This window comes from Bos mutus, chromosome 2, assembly GCF_027580195.1.
Source record: "Bos mutus isolate GX-2022 chromosome 2, NWIPB_WYAK_1.1, whole genome shotgun sequence".
Classification (NCBI taxonomy): Eukaryota; Metazoa; Chordata; class Mammalia; order Artiodactyla; family Bovidae; genus Bos; species Bos mutus.
Window position 1 is genome coordinate 3,491,992 of NC_091618.1, and position 13,610 is coordinate 3,505,601.

The window sequence follows — 13,610 nt, forward strand, 5'->3', positions numbered from 1 at the left end:
AACAGAGTACGGACCCTGGACATAAAGGACCCAGACCTCGATGAGGTCACTCAGTCCACCTGCCAATACAGGGGGCCTTGTGACTCTGGCTCAGAGACCACAATTTCACACAACTGCTTCAGGGTAGGAAGGGTTAAGCATTTCATCCCAGTGGGAGAAAGCTCTGCACAGGTGAATCCCATGTCTTCTAAGGCTCCCCTAGGGACTGACAGATAGAAGGGCTGCCTCAGAATCACCTCTGGTTAAAAACACAAATCCCCAAGCTGAATCAGCACTTCTGGTCTGGGAACCAGAAATCTGTATTTATAAATCTCCTCCAGGGTGAAGCATATAGTGGTCAGGTGTGGAGACACTAGGAAGTTGTACAGGTCACAAAAGTTGAGCAAATTCTTACTTGATATACTCACATGTTATCTATGAGAATAGCTGATGTCAGCCACAGAAGCTGGGACAAGCTGTGGTCCTGATTTTATATATTTCTAAATTTGTGACAGGGCCCCCAGGTATGAAGGTACGTTCTAATGAGAACAGAATTGTGAATCACTGCCTTTGTGCCCCGAACACATGTATATCTTGTAACTCTCTCTTTTAATTTAAAAGTTTATTAATTTTTTTCATATTTTATGGTAGGGTAGTCTCTTCCAAAGTGTTACTCACCTCTCTGCCTTTTAAACGTGTTACTTCATTACTGGCAGAGATTCTCTCTGCCCAAGCTTTATCAGGCTCCTCTAAGTCCTTTACTGATGGGATGCTGTCCTTGGACTTTGTCCTCCAGAAGAAGAATCATAAGGCAGTTGAGTGAGAATCCCCGACCCTGGATATCTGATCAGATTTCCCATCCCCAGGTGATGTCTGATCATCCTGGGCTGCCTTCAGCAAGAATCCACGCCCCACCCCCCCTTCCCCATGGTGTTGTCTCTTAGTCACTTTCCATCCATTGACCCCCTCCTCTCCTTGGCCATCAGTCCCCACTTGTCCATGCTGTATTTGGACTTGACTCCAATTCTGTTCCATATATATACTCTTTTTTCCTCTACTGAAATCGTTCTTGATTAAAAATCTGCTTTTTCTGCTTTGACTGCTGGCCAGCTCTGGTTTTCTTTAACAGTTATGGCCTTGAGACTCAAATAGAATCAGATTCATCGACAAACTCCCCCCCCACCCCAACAGACCTTTCACCTAAGACCACAGGGGGCATCTTTGAAGACTTTGTCTTCACTCCTGACTCACTGATTGGGGATCCAATCGTGAGTCTGACTCCTGAGCCAGTGCTTCAGAAATACATCCACTGAAGCCCAGTAAGGACAAATTTTGGTTCCTAAGGTCCTGAGTAAGTTCCAGAAGATTCACTGGAGCTCCGGGCACAAGGACGCTGTGTTGGAGCCTTAGGTGTCTCTGTTCTTAAGTCTACAGGCATTGGTATTAACAGCATAGGAGCTTCTCAGTTGACCGAAAGCTCCGTTTTCAAACCCCTACCGATTATATGCTCTATGAATTTGGCTGTGAGTTTATTGATTGTTTACAATTTATTGAGTGTTTACAGGGAGCTGAAGCGAGTGCCACTGCCCAGCATCACGAGAGAGCATCATACTATTTATACGTCGTTAGTCCAGGAAAAGATCAAAGTATGGTTTCTGTTGAATGCATGTGGCATTCTCAGTACTGTGAAATAAAAAGATTATAAGTTGAACAATTGTGTGTTGGGAACCACGTGTAAAGAAACATGTCTCTAGAAGTTGTGATGTGTATTTGTAAAATGGACTAGCCTGCTGCAGCATGCGAGTATATGACAGGTCACAATTCTCCACTTTATATAGTTTTCTCTGTAAAAGACAGGTGGCTAAAAATTGTAATAAAAAAATGACAATCAGGGGCTTCCTGGTGGCTCCGTGGTGAAGAATCTGCCTGCTGGCGCAGGAGACACAGGTTCCACCCCTGATGCAGGAGGACTTCACATTCTGAGGAGCAACTAACCCCATGTACCACAACCACTGAGCCCACGCTCTAGAGCCCAGGAGCTGCAACTACTGACCCTGCAGGCTGCACCTGCGGAAACCTGTGAGTTTACTGATTGTTTGTTCTCTCACGCCTTGCAGAGAGAAGCCCCCACTTGCCACTGCTAGAGAAAAGCTCACTCAGCAATGAAGACCTAGCACAGCCAAAAGTAAATAAATAAACAAAATTATAAAAATATGACAATAAAACTACTAAAAATAATAAGGGGAACAATGTATGCAAGGAATTAGGATATGTTTTGATAAGGAAAAATATAGAAGGTATGAAGAATGTGTTTTTCTTAAGAAAAAAAGAAAGAATAGTTTTGTCCTAAAGTAAGTTGACCAGTTGTTCCAGAATGAGAAAGAGAGAGAAAAAGAAAGGACAAAACCTAAATGGATGTAGAAAGTTGTGGGTTTGCAAAACATAGATTTTATACATGATCAAGTGAGTAAACTGAATTGATTTACTTATAGTGTTTTTTTAAACTTTGATATCAAAAGTACACTGATACAAAATTAGACTTTGGTTTTCTCTGTGTTAAAAATGACAAAGATTTCTTGGAAGAGAAGAGTGGTTTGCTCTTAATAAAAGATTGCAAAAGGTAATCTGCCTAGGAACCAATATTTTGTCTTATCAGAATAATTTCCTATAGTTTATGTTAACTTTATTATTATGTCCTAGATTATTTAAGAGACTTGGGCTTCTCATTTAAAAAAAAAGAGCTAAAGCTTTGTACATTGTTGACATCCTAGCCTTCTCAAAACCAAATACTAAATGAAATCTTCTTGTTCTCTATCTGAACTTGAGGTTTCCAAGAGGATTCTTGAAAATTCTCAAATGATTTGATCAGTCACCTTGTAAAAAGAGAAATGTTGAACATAATTTAGTTTATGTACCGTGCTAAATTTCATGGAGAGCATTGTCAAACAAGAAGGAATACTTAACCTTCCTGAGTTTATATTTGTATGGGTAAAACATTATTTCATAAGTTGTATGAAATTCCTAGAAATTTCTCAATGTCCTGACTGTGCATGATATGTTCTGATTAAATGTTATCAGTCATGATTTCAATTATTTTAAATGTTAGGTGCCACAGAAATAATAAAATTTCCTTGTCAAATAAATTTATCAACTTTTAAACAATGGCCATTTGAAGCCTCCCCCCCACCCCCCCGCCTTTTTTTGGTAGTCATTTTTTTTTTTATTTACTTTACAATATTGTATTGAAGCCTTTTTTATTCTTGTTTTACTCTGATTCTTTGAAAATATTTGCAATCAGCCACAGGTCTGAATGCTTCATGATGGCATTATTTAAATAACTGAGCCCATGCAGTTGGACTAGGTCGCATAAAACTGCCAACCCAAGGTCAAGCAGAAGAATAATTAATTCAGTTCAGTTCAGTTCAGTCGGTCAGTCATGTCCAACTCTTTGCGACCCCACAGACTGCAGCATGCCAGGCTTCCCTGTCCACCACCAACTCCCAGAACTTACTCAAACTTGTGTCCATCAAGTTGGTGATGCCACCCAACCATCTCATCCTCTATCATTCCCTTCTCCTCCTGCCCTCAATCTTTCCCAGCATCAGGGTCTTTTCAAATGAGTCAGTTCTCATCAGGTGGCCAAAGTAGTGTAGTTTCAGCTTCAGCATCAGTCCTTCCAATGAACACCCAGGACTGATCTCCTATAGGATGGACTGGTTGGATCTCCTTGCAGTCCAAGGGACTCTCAAGGGTCTTCTCCAACACCACAGTTCAAAAATTATTAATTACATGGGGCTCCCATCACTTCATGGGAAATAGATGGGGAAACAGTGGAAACAGTGTCAGACTTTATTTTGGGGGGCTCCAAAATCACTGCAGATGGTGACTGCAGCCATGGAATTAAAAGACGCTTACTCTTTGGAAGAAAAGCTATGACCAACCTAGATAGCATATTGAAAAGCAGAGACATTACTTTGCCAACAAAGGTCCATCTAATCAAGGCTATGGTTTTTCCAGTGGTCTTGTATGGATGCGAGAGTTGGACTGTGAAGAAAGCTGAGCGCCAAAGAATTGATGCTTTTGAACTGTGGTGTTGGAGAAGACTCTTGAGAGTCCCTTGGACTGCAAGGAGATCCCACCAGTCCATTCTGAAGGAGATCAGCCCTGGGATTTCTTTGGAAGGAATGATGCTAAAGCTGAAACTGCAGTATTTTGGCCACCTCATGTAAAGAGTTGACTCATTGGAGAAAACTCATGCTGGAGGGATTGGGGGCAGGAGGAGAAGGGGACGACAGAGGATGAGATGGCTGGATGGCATCACTGACTCAATGGACATGAGTTTGAGTGAACTCCAGGAGCTGGTGATGGACAGGGAGGCCTGGCGTGCTGCGATTCATGGGGTCGCAAAGAGTCGGACACGACTGAGACTGAACTGAACTGAACTGAATGAACTGATGAAGGACGATTATGTTTTTTTGTTTGGAACATTGCTAGTTCTTTAATGTTCTACTGTCCAGACATAAGAAACATTTCCTCTTGTCTCTTAAGTAATCTGTGTTTGTAACATTTTGGTAGATGATTCTTTTGTACACATGATGTTTACTTCTTATCTGAACCCTCAAAAATTCAGAAACGTCTATTGAGCATTCTTATTTCCATGGCAACATTATTTGCATACGTTCAGTAAAAATCTGTCCTCCTTGCAATAGGAAATTATTGGAAACATTGATTATATTTTCAAGACTTTGGCTGGAATGTCATATTTGGCAAGATAGGTGTAAAATCAAGGTATGATTGGACAATTTTAAGGACCTAAGGTTGATTTCATGGAAACAATGCTTACAGCATTTTCTTGCAAAAACTGTCCTGGTACTTGGCTTACAGGACTTCCAACTTTACAGATGGGTGGGAAGGTCACCTCCTGGCAGGCCCAGGAAGCTTAGGGCATCTTGGGAACATCAAGAGGAGAGAAGTTTACTCAAATCTATCGGTATTGCAAGAAAAATCTGGTGGTCCAGTTCTTGGCTTGGGAGGCTTTTAAATGTCTAAAAGTCTTACAAAAGATTCCAGCAAAACAAGCTCAAAAAGATCTGTGTGATCAATTACCATTCTTGCTGCTCTTATGTAAGCAATCATACCAAATATAATGAGACAGGACTTACTTTGTAAACAGGAATAACCTTACTGCGGTGATCTTTGATGAAAAGGGGGATGGTTGTAGAGAGAAATTTTGTGTTTCAATGGAAAACTACAGTACACCCTTGTGAGCCAATATCTGGCTACAGTTATCCAAATTTAAGTTTCCAACTATTCTCCCACCTTCCCAATATGGCATCACTGAGAATAAAGCTGCTCTTTCCCCAAAGCCCTGCAATCTGCAGCTGGAAGACTTGATAGAAGTTTCAGGGAAATCACAACCGTTTACGTGTGGGCAGCCTTCATGCCGGTTGCTGGGTGGGCTATTCAGAAAGTTCACTGGGGCTCTGAGGCCCTCACCAGAGACCCAATCTGAAAACTAAGAAATGTGTTATATTTTCACTGCTGTCCTCAGTCTATCATCTAAAGAGGCTTCCATACTGACATCTAGAAGCCTTCTCAACTGGTTCCCCTCTGGACTCAGAACCTGGGTTTGCAACTGATAATCTTTGCTTTTCTTTTATTTTCATAGAAATTCTCCCACTAAATGCCCAACAGCTCATACTACCCAGCAAATATCCTCTACAACCAAGTCTCAACAGATGATTTAGCTGATCCTATGGTTTTTCCTGTGGTCATGTATGGATGTGAGAGTTGGACTGTGAAGAAGGCTGAGCGCCGAAGAATTGATGCTTTTGAAATGTGGTGTTGGAGAAGACTCTTGAGAGTCCCTTGGACTGCAAGAAGATCCAACCAGTCCATTCTGAAGGAGATCAGCCCTGGGATTTCTTTGGAAGGAATGATGCTAAAGCTGAAACTCCAGTCCTTTGGCCACTTCATGCGAAGAGTTGACTCATTGGAAAAGACTCTGATGCTGGGAGGGATTGGGGGCAGGAGGAGAAGGGGACAACAGAGGATGAGATGGCTGGATGACATCACTGACTCGATGGACGTGAGTCTGAGTGAACTCTGGCAGTTGGTGTTGGACAGGGAGGCCTGGCATGCTGCGATTCATGGGGTGGCAAAGAGTCGGATACGACTGAGCGACTGATCTCTCTCTCTCTCTCTCTCTCTAATGAGGGAAAGGTAACCAAAAAGAAATGGATTTGTATTTTTCAGAGGAAAGAATATCTCATCTTTCCTTGAACAAGGCAGAGAATTGACAAAGATTTTCCATGACCAAACTTTAGTCAAGCTTCCCTGAAAACTTTTTTTTGACTAGACTTCATCCTCAAAAGCAAGAATCCTTTCAAGTAGGTTTAACCAGGACCCCTCCCCTCAATATCTGATCACCCTTGAGACCTAATCAAATTCCTCATCCTCCATCATTCTTCACGTGATATCTGATCATCCTGGCCTGCCTTCAGCAGGAATCTTGTTGAGTCCATTTAGCAATCCCCCCACTTTAATTCTGATATTTTTAGTAGTTACCCATCCACACAGACACCTACCCTGCTCCCTGACTATAAATCCCCGCTTGTCCATGCTACATTCTAAACTGATTCCAGCTCTATAGGTGGCTTGTTTTACACTATTGCAATTGTTTCTGGTTAGAACCTGCTTTTTCTGCTTTAACTACTGTCCAATTCTGGTTATCCTTTAACCTTATCCTTTTCTGGAAGATTCCTGGTTATTGTGTGGATCCCTCCACACTGACCTTCTCACCATATTCAGCTGCCCTATTCCTCTTTCAGCATTACTGGTCAGGGCATAGACGTGGATCACCATGGTACTGAATGGTTTGCCTTAGAAATGAACAGAGATCATTCTGTCATTTTTGAGACTGCATCCAAGTACTGCATTTCAGACTCTTTTGTTGACTATGATGGCTACTCTATTTCTTCTAAGGGATTCTTGCCTATAGTAGATACAATGGTCATCTGAGTTAAATTCATCCATTCTAGTCCATTTTAGTTCGCTGACTCCTAAAATGTCAAGATTCACTCTTGCCATCTCCTGTTTGACCACATCCAGTTTGCCTTGATGCCCGGACCTAACATTCCAGGTTCCTACGCAATATTGCTCTTTACAGCATTGGACCTTGCTTCCATCACCAGTCACACCCACAACTGGATATTGGTTTTGCTTTGGCTCCATCTCTTCATTCTTTCTGGAATTATTTCTCCACTGATCTCCAGTAGCATATTGGGCACCTACCGACCTGGGGAGTTCATCTTTCAATGTCCTATCTTCTTGCCTTTTCATACTGTTCATGGGGTTCTCAAGGCAGGAATACTGAAGTGGTTTGCCATTCCCTTCTCCAGTGGACCACATTTTGTCAGAACTCTCCACCATGACCCATCCATCTTGGGTGGCCCTACACAGCATGGCTCATAGTTTCATTGAGTCAGACAAGGCTATGGTCCATGGGATTAGACTGGTTCATTTTCTGTGATGGTGTCCTTTTCATTATAGAGGACTGGAAAGTAAAAGTAGGATGTCAAGAAAAACCTGGAGTAACAGGCAAATTTGCCCTTGGAGTACAGAATGAAGCAGGGCAAAGGCTAATAAAGTTCTGCCAAGAGAATGCACTGGTAATAGCAAACACCTTCTTCCAACAAAACAAGGGAAGACACTTGGACAGATGGTCCACCAGATGGTCAACACTGAAATCAGATTGATTATATTCTTTGCAGCCAAAGATGGAGAAGCTCTATACAGCCAGCAAAAACAAGACCTGGAGCTGACTATGGCTCATATCATGAACTCTTTATTGCCAAATTCAGACTAAAATTGAAGAAAGTAGGGAAAACCACTAGACCATTCAGGTATGACCTAAATCAAATCCCTAACGATTATACAGTAGAAGTGAGAAATACATTTAAGTGAGTAGATCTGATAGACAGAGTGCCTGATGAACTATGGATAGAGGTTCGTGACATTGTACAGGAGACAGGGAGCAAGATCATACCCAAGAAAAAGAAATGAAAAAAGCAAAATGGATGTCTGAGGAGGTCTTACAAACAGCTGTGAAAAGAAGAGAAGCGAAAAGCAAAGGAGAAAAGGAAAGATATACCCATTTGAATGCAGAGTTCCAAAGAACAGCAAGGAGAGCTAAGAAAGACTTCCTCAATGATCAGTGCAAAGAGGAAAACAATAGAATGGGAAAGACAAGAGATCTCTTCAAGAAAATTAGAGATACCAAGGGAACATTTCATGCAAAGATGGGCTCAATAAAGGACAGAAATGATATGGACCTAACAGTAGCAGAAGATATTAAGAAGAGGTGGCAAGAATACAGAGAAGAATTGTACAAAAAAAAAAGACTTTCACAACCCAGATAATCATGATGGTTGATCACTTACCTAGAGCCAGACATCCTGGAACGTGAAGTCAAGTGAGCCTTAGGAAGTATCACTATGGACAAAGCTAGTGAAGGTGATGGAATTCCAGTTGAGCTATTTCAAATCCTGGAAGATGATGCTGTGAAAGTGCTGCACTCAATATGCCAGCAAATTTGGAAAACTCAGCAGTGGCCCCAGGACTGGAAAAAGTAAGTTTTCATTCCAATCCGTCAGAAAGGCAATGCCAAAGAATTCACTACCACACAATTGCACTCATCTCACACGCTAGTAAAGTAATGCTCAAAATTCTCCAAGCCAGGCTTCAGCAATACGTGAACCATGAGCTTCCAGATGTTCAATCTGGTTTTAGAAAAGGCAGAGAAACCAGAGATCAAATTGCCAACATCCACTGGATCATTGACAAAGCAAGAGAGTTCCAGAAAAATATCTATTTCTGCTTTATTGACTATGCCAAAGCCTTTGTGTGGATCACAATAAACTGTGGAAAATTCTTAAAGAGATGGGAATACCAGACCACTTGACCTGCCTCTTTAGAAACCTGTATACAGGTCAGGAAGCAATAGTTAGAACTGGACATGGAACAACAGACTGGTTCCAAATAGGAAAAGAAGTACGTCAAGGCTGTATATTGTCACCCTGCTTATTTAACTTATACACAGAGTACATCATGAGAAATGCTGGGCAGGATGAAGCACAAGCTGGAATCAAGATTGCCAGGAGAAATATCAATCACCTCAGATATGCAGATGACACCACTCTTATGGCAGAAAGAGAAGAAGAACTAAAGAGCTTCTTGATGAAAGTGAAAGAGGAGAGTGAAAAAGTTGGCCTAAAGCTCAACATTCAGAACACTAAGATCATGGCATCTGGTCCCATCACTTCATGGCAAATAGATGGAGAAACAGTGGAAACAGTGGCAGACTTTATTTTCTTGTCTCCAAAATCACTGCAGATGGTGACTGCAGCCATGAAATAAAAAGATGTTTACTTATTGGAAGAAAAGTTATGACCAACCTAGACAACATATTACAAAGCAGCGACATTACTTTGCCAACAAAGGTCATCTAGTCAAGGCTATGGTTTTTCTAGCAGTCTTGTATGGATGGGAGTTGGACTATAAAGAAAGCTGAGCACCGAAGAATTGATGCTTTCGTACTGTGGTGTTGGAGAAGACTCTTGAGAGTCCCTTGGACTGCAAGGAGATCCAACCAGTCCATCCTAAAGGAGACCAGTCCTGAATGTTCATTGGAAGGACTGATGTTGCAGCTGAAACTCCAATACTTTGGCCACCTGATGCAAAGAACTGACTCACTGGAAAAGACCCTGATGGTGGGAAAAATTGAAAGCAGGAGAAGGGGAGGACAGAGGATGAGATGGTTGGATGGCATCACCACTCAATGGACATGAGTTTGAGTAAACTCCGGGAGTTGCTGATGGACAGGGAGGCCTGGCGTGCTGCAGTCCATGGGGTCACAAAGAGTTGGACGTGACTGAGTGACAGAACTGAACTGATTCCTCTTTCAGCAAGGAGTTTGGGAGAATGTCGATGAATATTGTAGAAAGAAAAGTCTCATCTCAAATTCATTATTTCCAAAACAACAGATTCTGGGAATTGACAAACAACCCCTTTACCAACTCTAAGAACCCCTGATTTAGAGAATCAGAAAATTGTCTGGTCCTCATGTTTAAAACTCTTCAAGTCATCATTCTAAACAGCCAATTTAATACATCTGGAATGTTGCATAATTGGTTTCCTACAAATTAAAGTGAGCTAGCTGACAGACGCTACAATTACTCAGGTTTCAAACAAACATGTTGGTTGTAAACCTTGAACCTGTTATTATCTTCCCTCAGTTCAGTTCAGTTCAGTTGCTCAGTCGTGTCCAACTCTTTGTGACCCCATGAATTGCAGCACACCAGGCCTCCCTGTCCATCACCAGCTCCCAGAGTTCACTCAGACTCATGTCCATCGAGTCAGTGATGCCATCCAGCCATCTCATCCTCCGTCGTCCCCTTTTCCTCCTGCCCCCAATCCCTCCCAGCATCAGAGTCTTTTCCAATGAATCAACTCTTCGCATGAGGTGGCCAAAGTACTGGAGTTTCAGCTTTAGCATCATTCCTTCCAAAGAAATCCCAGGGCTGATCTTCAGAATGGACTGGTTGGATCTCCTTGCAGTCCAAGGGACTCTCAAGAGTCTTCTCCAACACCACATTTCAAAAGCATCAATTCTTCGGCGCTCAGCCTTCTTCACAGTCCAACTCTCACATCCATACATGACCACAGGTAAAACCATAGCCTTGACTAGACGGGCCTTTGTTGGCAAAGTAGTGTCTCTGCTTTTGAATATGCTATTATCTAGTTCTCTTTATCTAGAGACAATGGCACTGTTGCACTGAGCAGCCAAAGTTCTGACACGTTTCAGCTTTCAGATTCCCTTTTTTTTTAAATTATAATTTCTTTAAAAGACTTTTATTCTATAATGAAGTATAGTTGATTTACAACGTTGTATTAGTTTCAAGTATGCAAAGTGACTCGGTTTACATATACATATATCGATTCCTTTTCAGATTCTTTCCCCACATAGGTCATTACAGATTACTGAGTAGAGCTCCACGTACTGCACAGTAGTTCCTTGTTGACCATCTGTTTTATATACAGTAGTGTGTATATACTCATCCCAAACTCCTAATTTATCTCTCTTCCCCACCTTTCCCCTTTGGTAACCATAATTTTGTTTTCTATGTTTATGAATCTATTTCTGTTTTGTAAATAGTTTCATTTATATCATTTGTTAAAGATTCCACACATAAATGATATATGATATTTGTCTTTGTCTGACATACTTCACTTAGTATGATAATCTCTAGGTTCATCCATGGTGTTGCAAATGGCATTATTCCATTCTTTTTTATGGCTGAATAATGTTCCATTGTATATATATATACCACTTCTTCTTTATCCATTCATTCTGTCTATGGACATTTAGCCTGTTTCCATGTCTTGGCTCTTGTAAATAGTGTGAAGACTCTCTTTCTATGTAGAACATTCCAGAACCTTTTAAAAAATTGGAGTGTAATTGATTCACAATGTTGTGTTAGTTTCAGGTGTACAACAAAGTGGTTTGGTTTTATATGTGTGTGTGTGTGTGTGTGTACATACATATATTTTTGATTCTTTTCCAATGTAAGAAAAGAGATTGAATACAGCTCCTTGTGCTATACAGAGCATCCTTGTTGTTCCCTTTTATATACAGCAGCCTGTATCTGTTAATTCCAAAGTCCTAATTTATCCCTCCCCCGTTTGATGATGATAAGTTTGTTTTCTATATCTACAAGTCTGCTTCTGTTTTGTTATTAAGCTCATTTGTACTATATTTAAGATTCAACATGTAAGTGATATCACATAGCATTTGTCTTCCTCTGCACCCCAGACTTTTTAATATTTTATGCTTCTCAACGTGTTTTCAGATCCATGATTCAATATAGTCTCAACACATCCCATTTTACAGGGTGGGAAACTGAGAGACAGAGGGAACAGTGTCTTGCTTAAGGTCACACCCAAGTTAGCGGTTTCAGTGTCAACCTGCTGTCATAGGAGCGGAGAGTTACCCACTGGTGTCATCCACACACAGGCCCTGGTCCCCCAAGCCACAGTGACAACTGTCAACTGGAAAAAGAAAAAAAGCAGAACGTGAAAGTGGAGAGCTATGTTTCATTCAGTGGCCATTCAAGGACTTCAAGCCCCCAAGGCATCATCTCAAGTACCCTTGAGAAAACAGCTCCGAGGAGGCAAGGAGGGAGCCGGGATATAAAGAGCAGGTAGTTAATACTATGACTTATTATTATTATTACTACTACTATTTATTAACAGATACTGTAATAAAACTAGATATCTCCAGTTAAGGAATCTAATCCTTTTCTTTATTTCTTCAGGCTGCACTGCATGACATGCGGGATCTTAGTGCCCTGACCAGGAATCAAATCTGAACTCCTTGCTGCGGAAGCACAGAGTCTTAACCACGGAACTGCCAGGGAATTTCCTAGCCTTTTTCTGTGTATGGGAAGATGCGAGAGCCTGGACTTACTGAAATCATTCCTTGGATAAGAACCTCAGCCACCTGGGGCCAGTCCCCTGTGCTTTCACACCCTGAGTTTCCTCAAACTGCACCTTTGGGGGCGGGTGTAGTCTGCTGACTGCGAGATGGTAGGTGTTTTTGTTTCTTTCCTGAGTTCCCTCAGGGTCACCATCGGGGGTGGCTGTGATTGTTGATTGCTGGACATCCTTTGTTTACTGCTATGGCAGGCATCATTTTTAGTCCACACAGCCGTAGGTGAGGCACCTGAGGACAGGCCATTTCCCCATGGCCTGCTTGATCTCACCATAGGGCTCTAAGAAGATGGCCTCAGGGAGGACAAGCCCTGCAGGGGAGGAAGGAAACAAGGAAATATTGAAAAAGGTGGTGCTGTTGCTGCACAACCATGACCATCACAACAGCAGCTGCTCTGTGTTTCCCAGGCCAGTCTCTGCAGGCCAGACAGGGTGCCCAGTGACTCCTGGAGGCCTCTCATTCATCCTTCACTACATGCCAGACAGGGTGCCCAGTGACTCCTGGAGGCCTCTCATTCATCCTTCACTACATGCCAGACAGGGTGCCCAGTGACTCCTGGAGGCCTCTCATTCATCCTTCACTGCTGCTGCTGCTAAGTCACTTCAGTCGTGTCCAACTCTGCGACCCTATAGACAGCAGCCCACCAGGCTCCCCCGTCCCTGGGATTCTCCAGGCAAGAACACTGGAGTGAGTTGCCATTTCCTTCTCTAATGCATGAAAGTGAAAAGTGAAAGTGAAGTCGCTCAGTCGCGTTTGACTCTTAGCGACCCCATGGACTGCAGCCCACCAGGCTCCTCCGTCCATGGGATTTTCCAGGCAAGAGTACTGGAGTGGGGTGCCATTGCCTTCTTCACAGCACCTCGTAAAGACCATAATGTAACTCCCACTTTATAGGTAAAGAAACTGAATCTCAGAAGGATTTAATGACGAAATCCCATGTCCAGGAGTCAGGAGACCCCCAGGACTGTCAACCCTTGTGTGTGAAACTGATGCTGAAGATTTGGCCTCTATGCACCAGCCTTGATTTTGAATCTCAGAGGCAGAGTTTTGGGTGACACAGAAAAGAATAGCTTTATTGCTT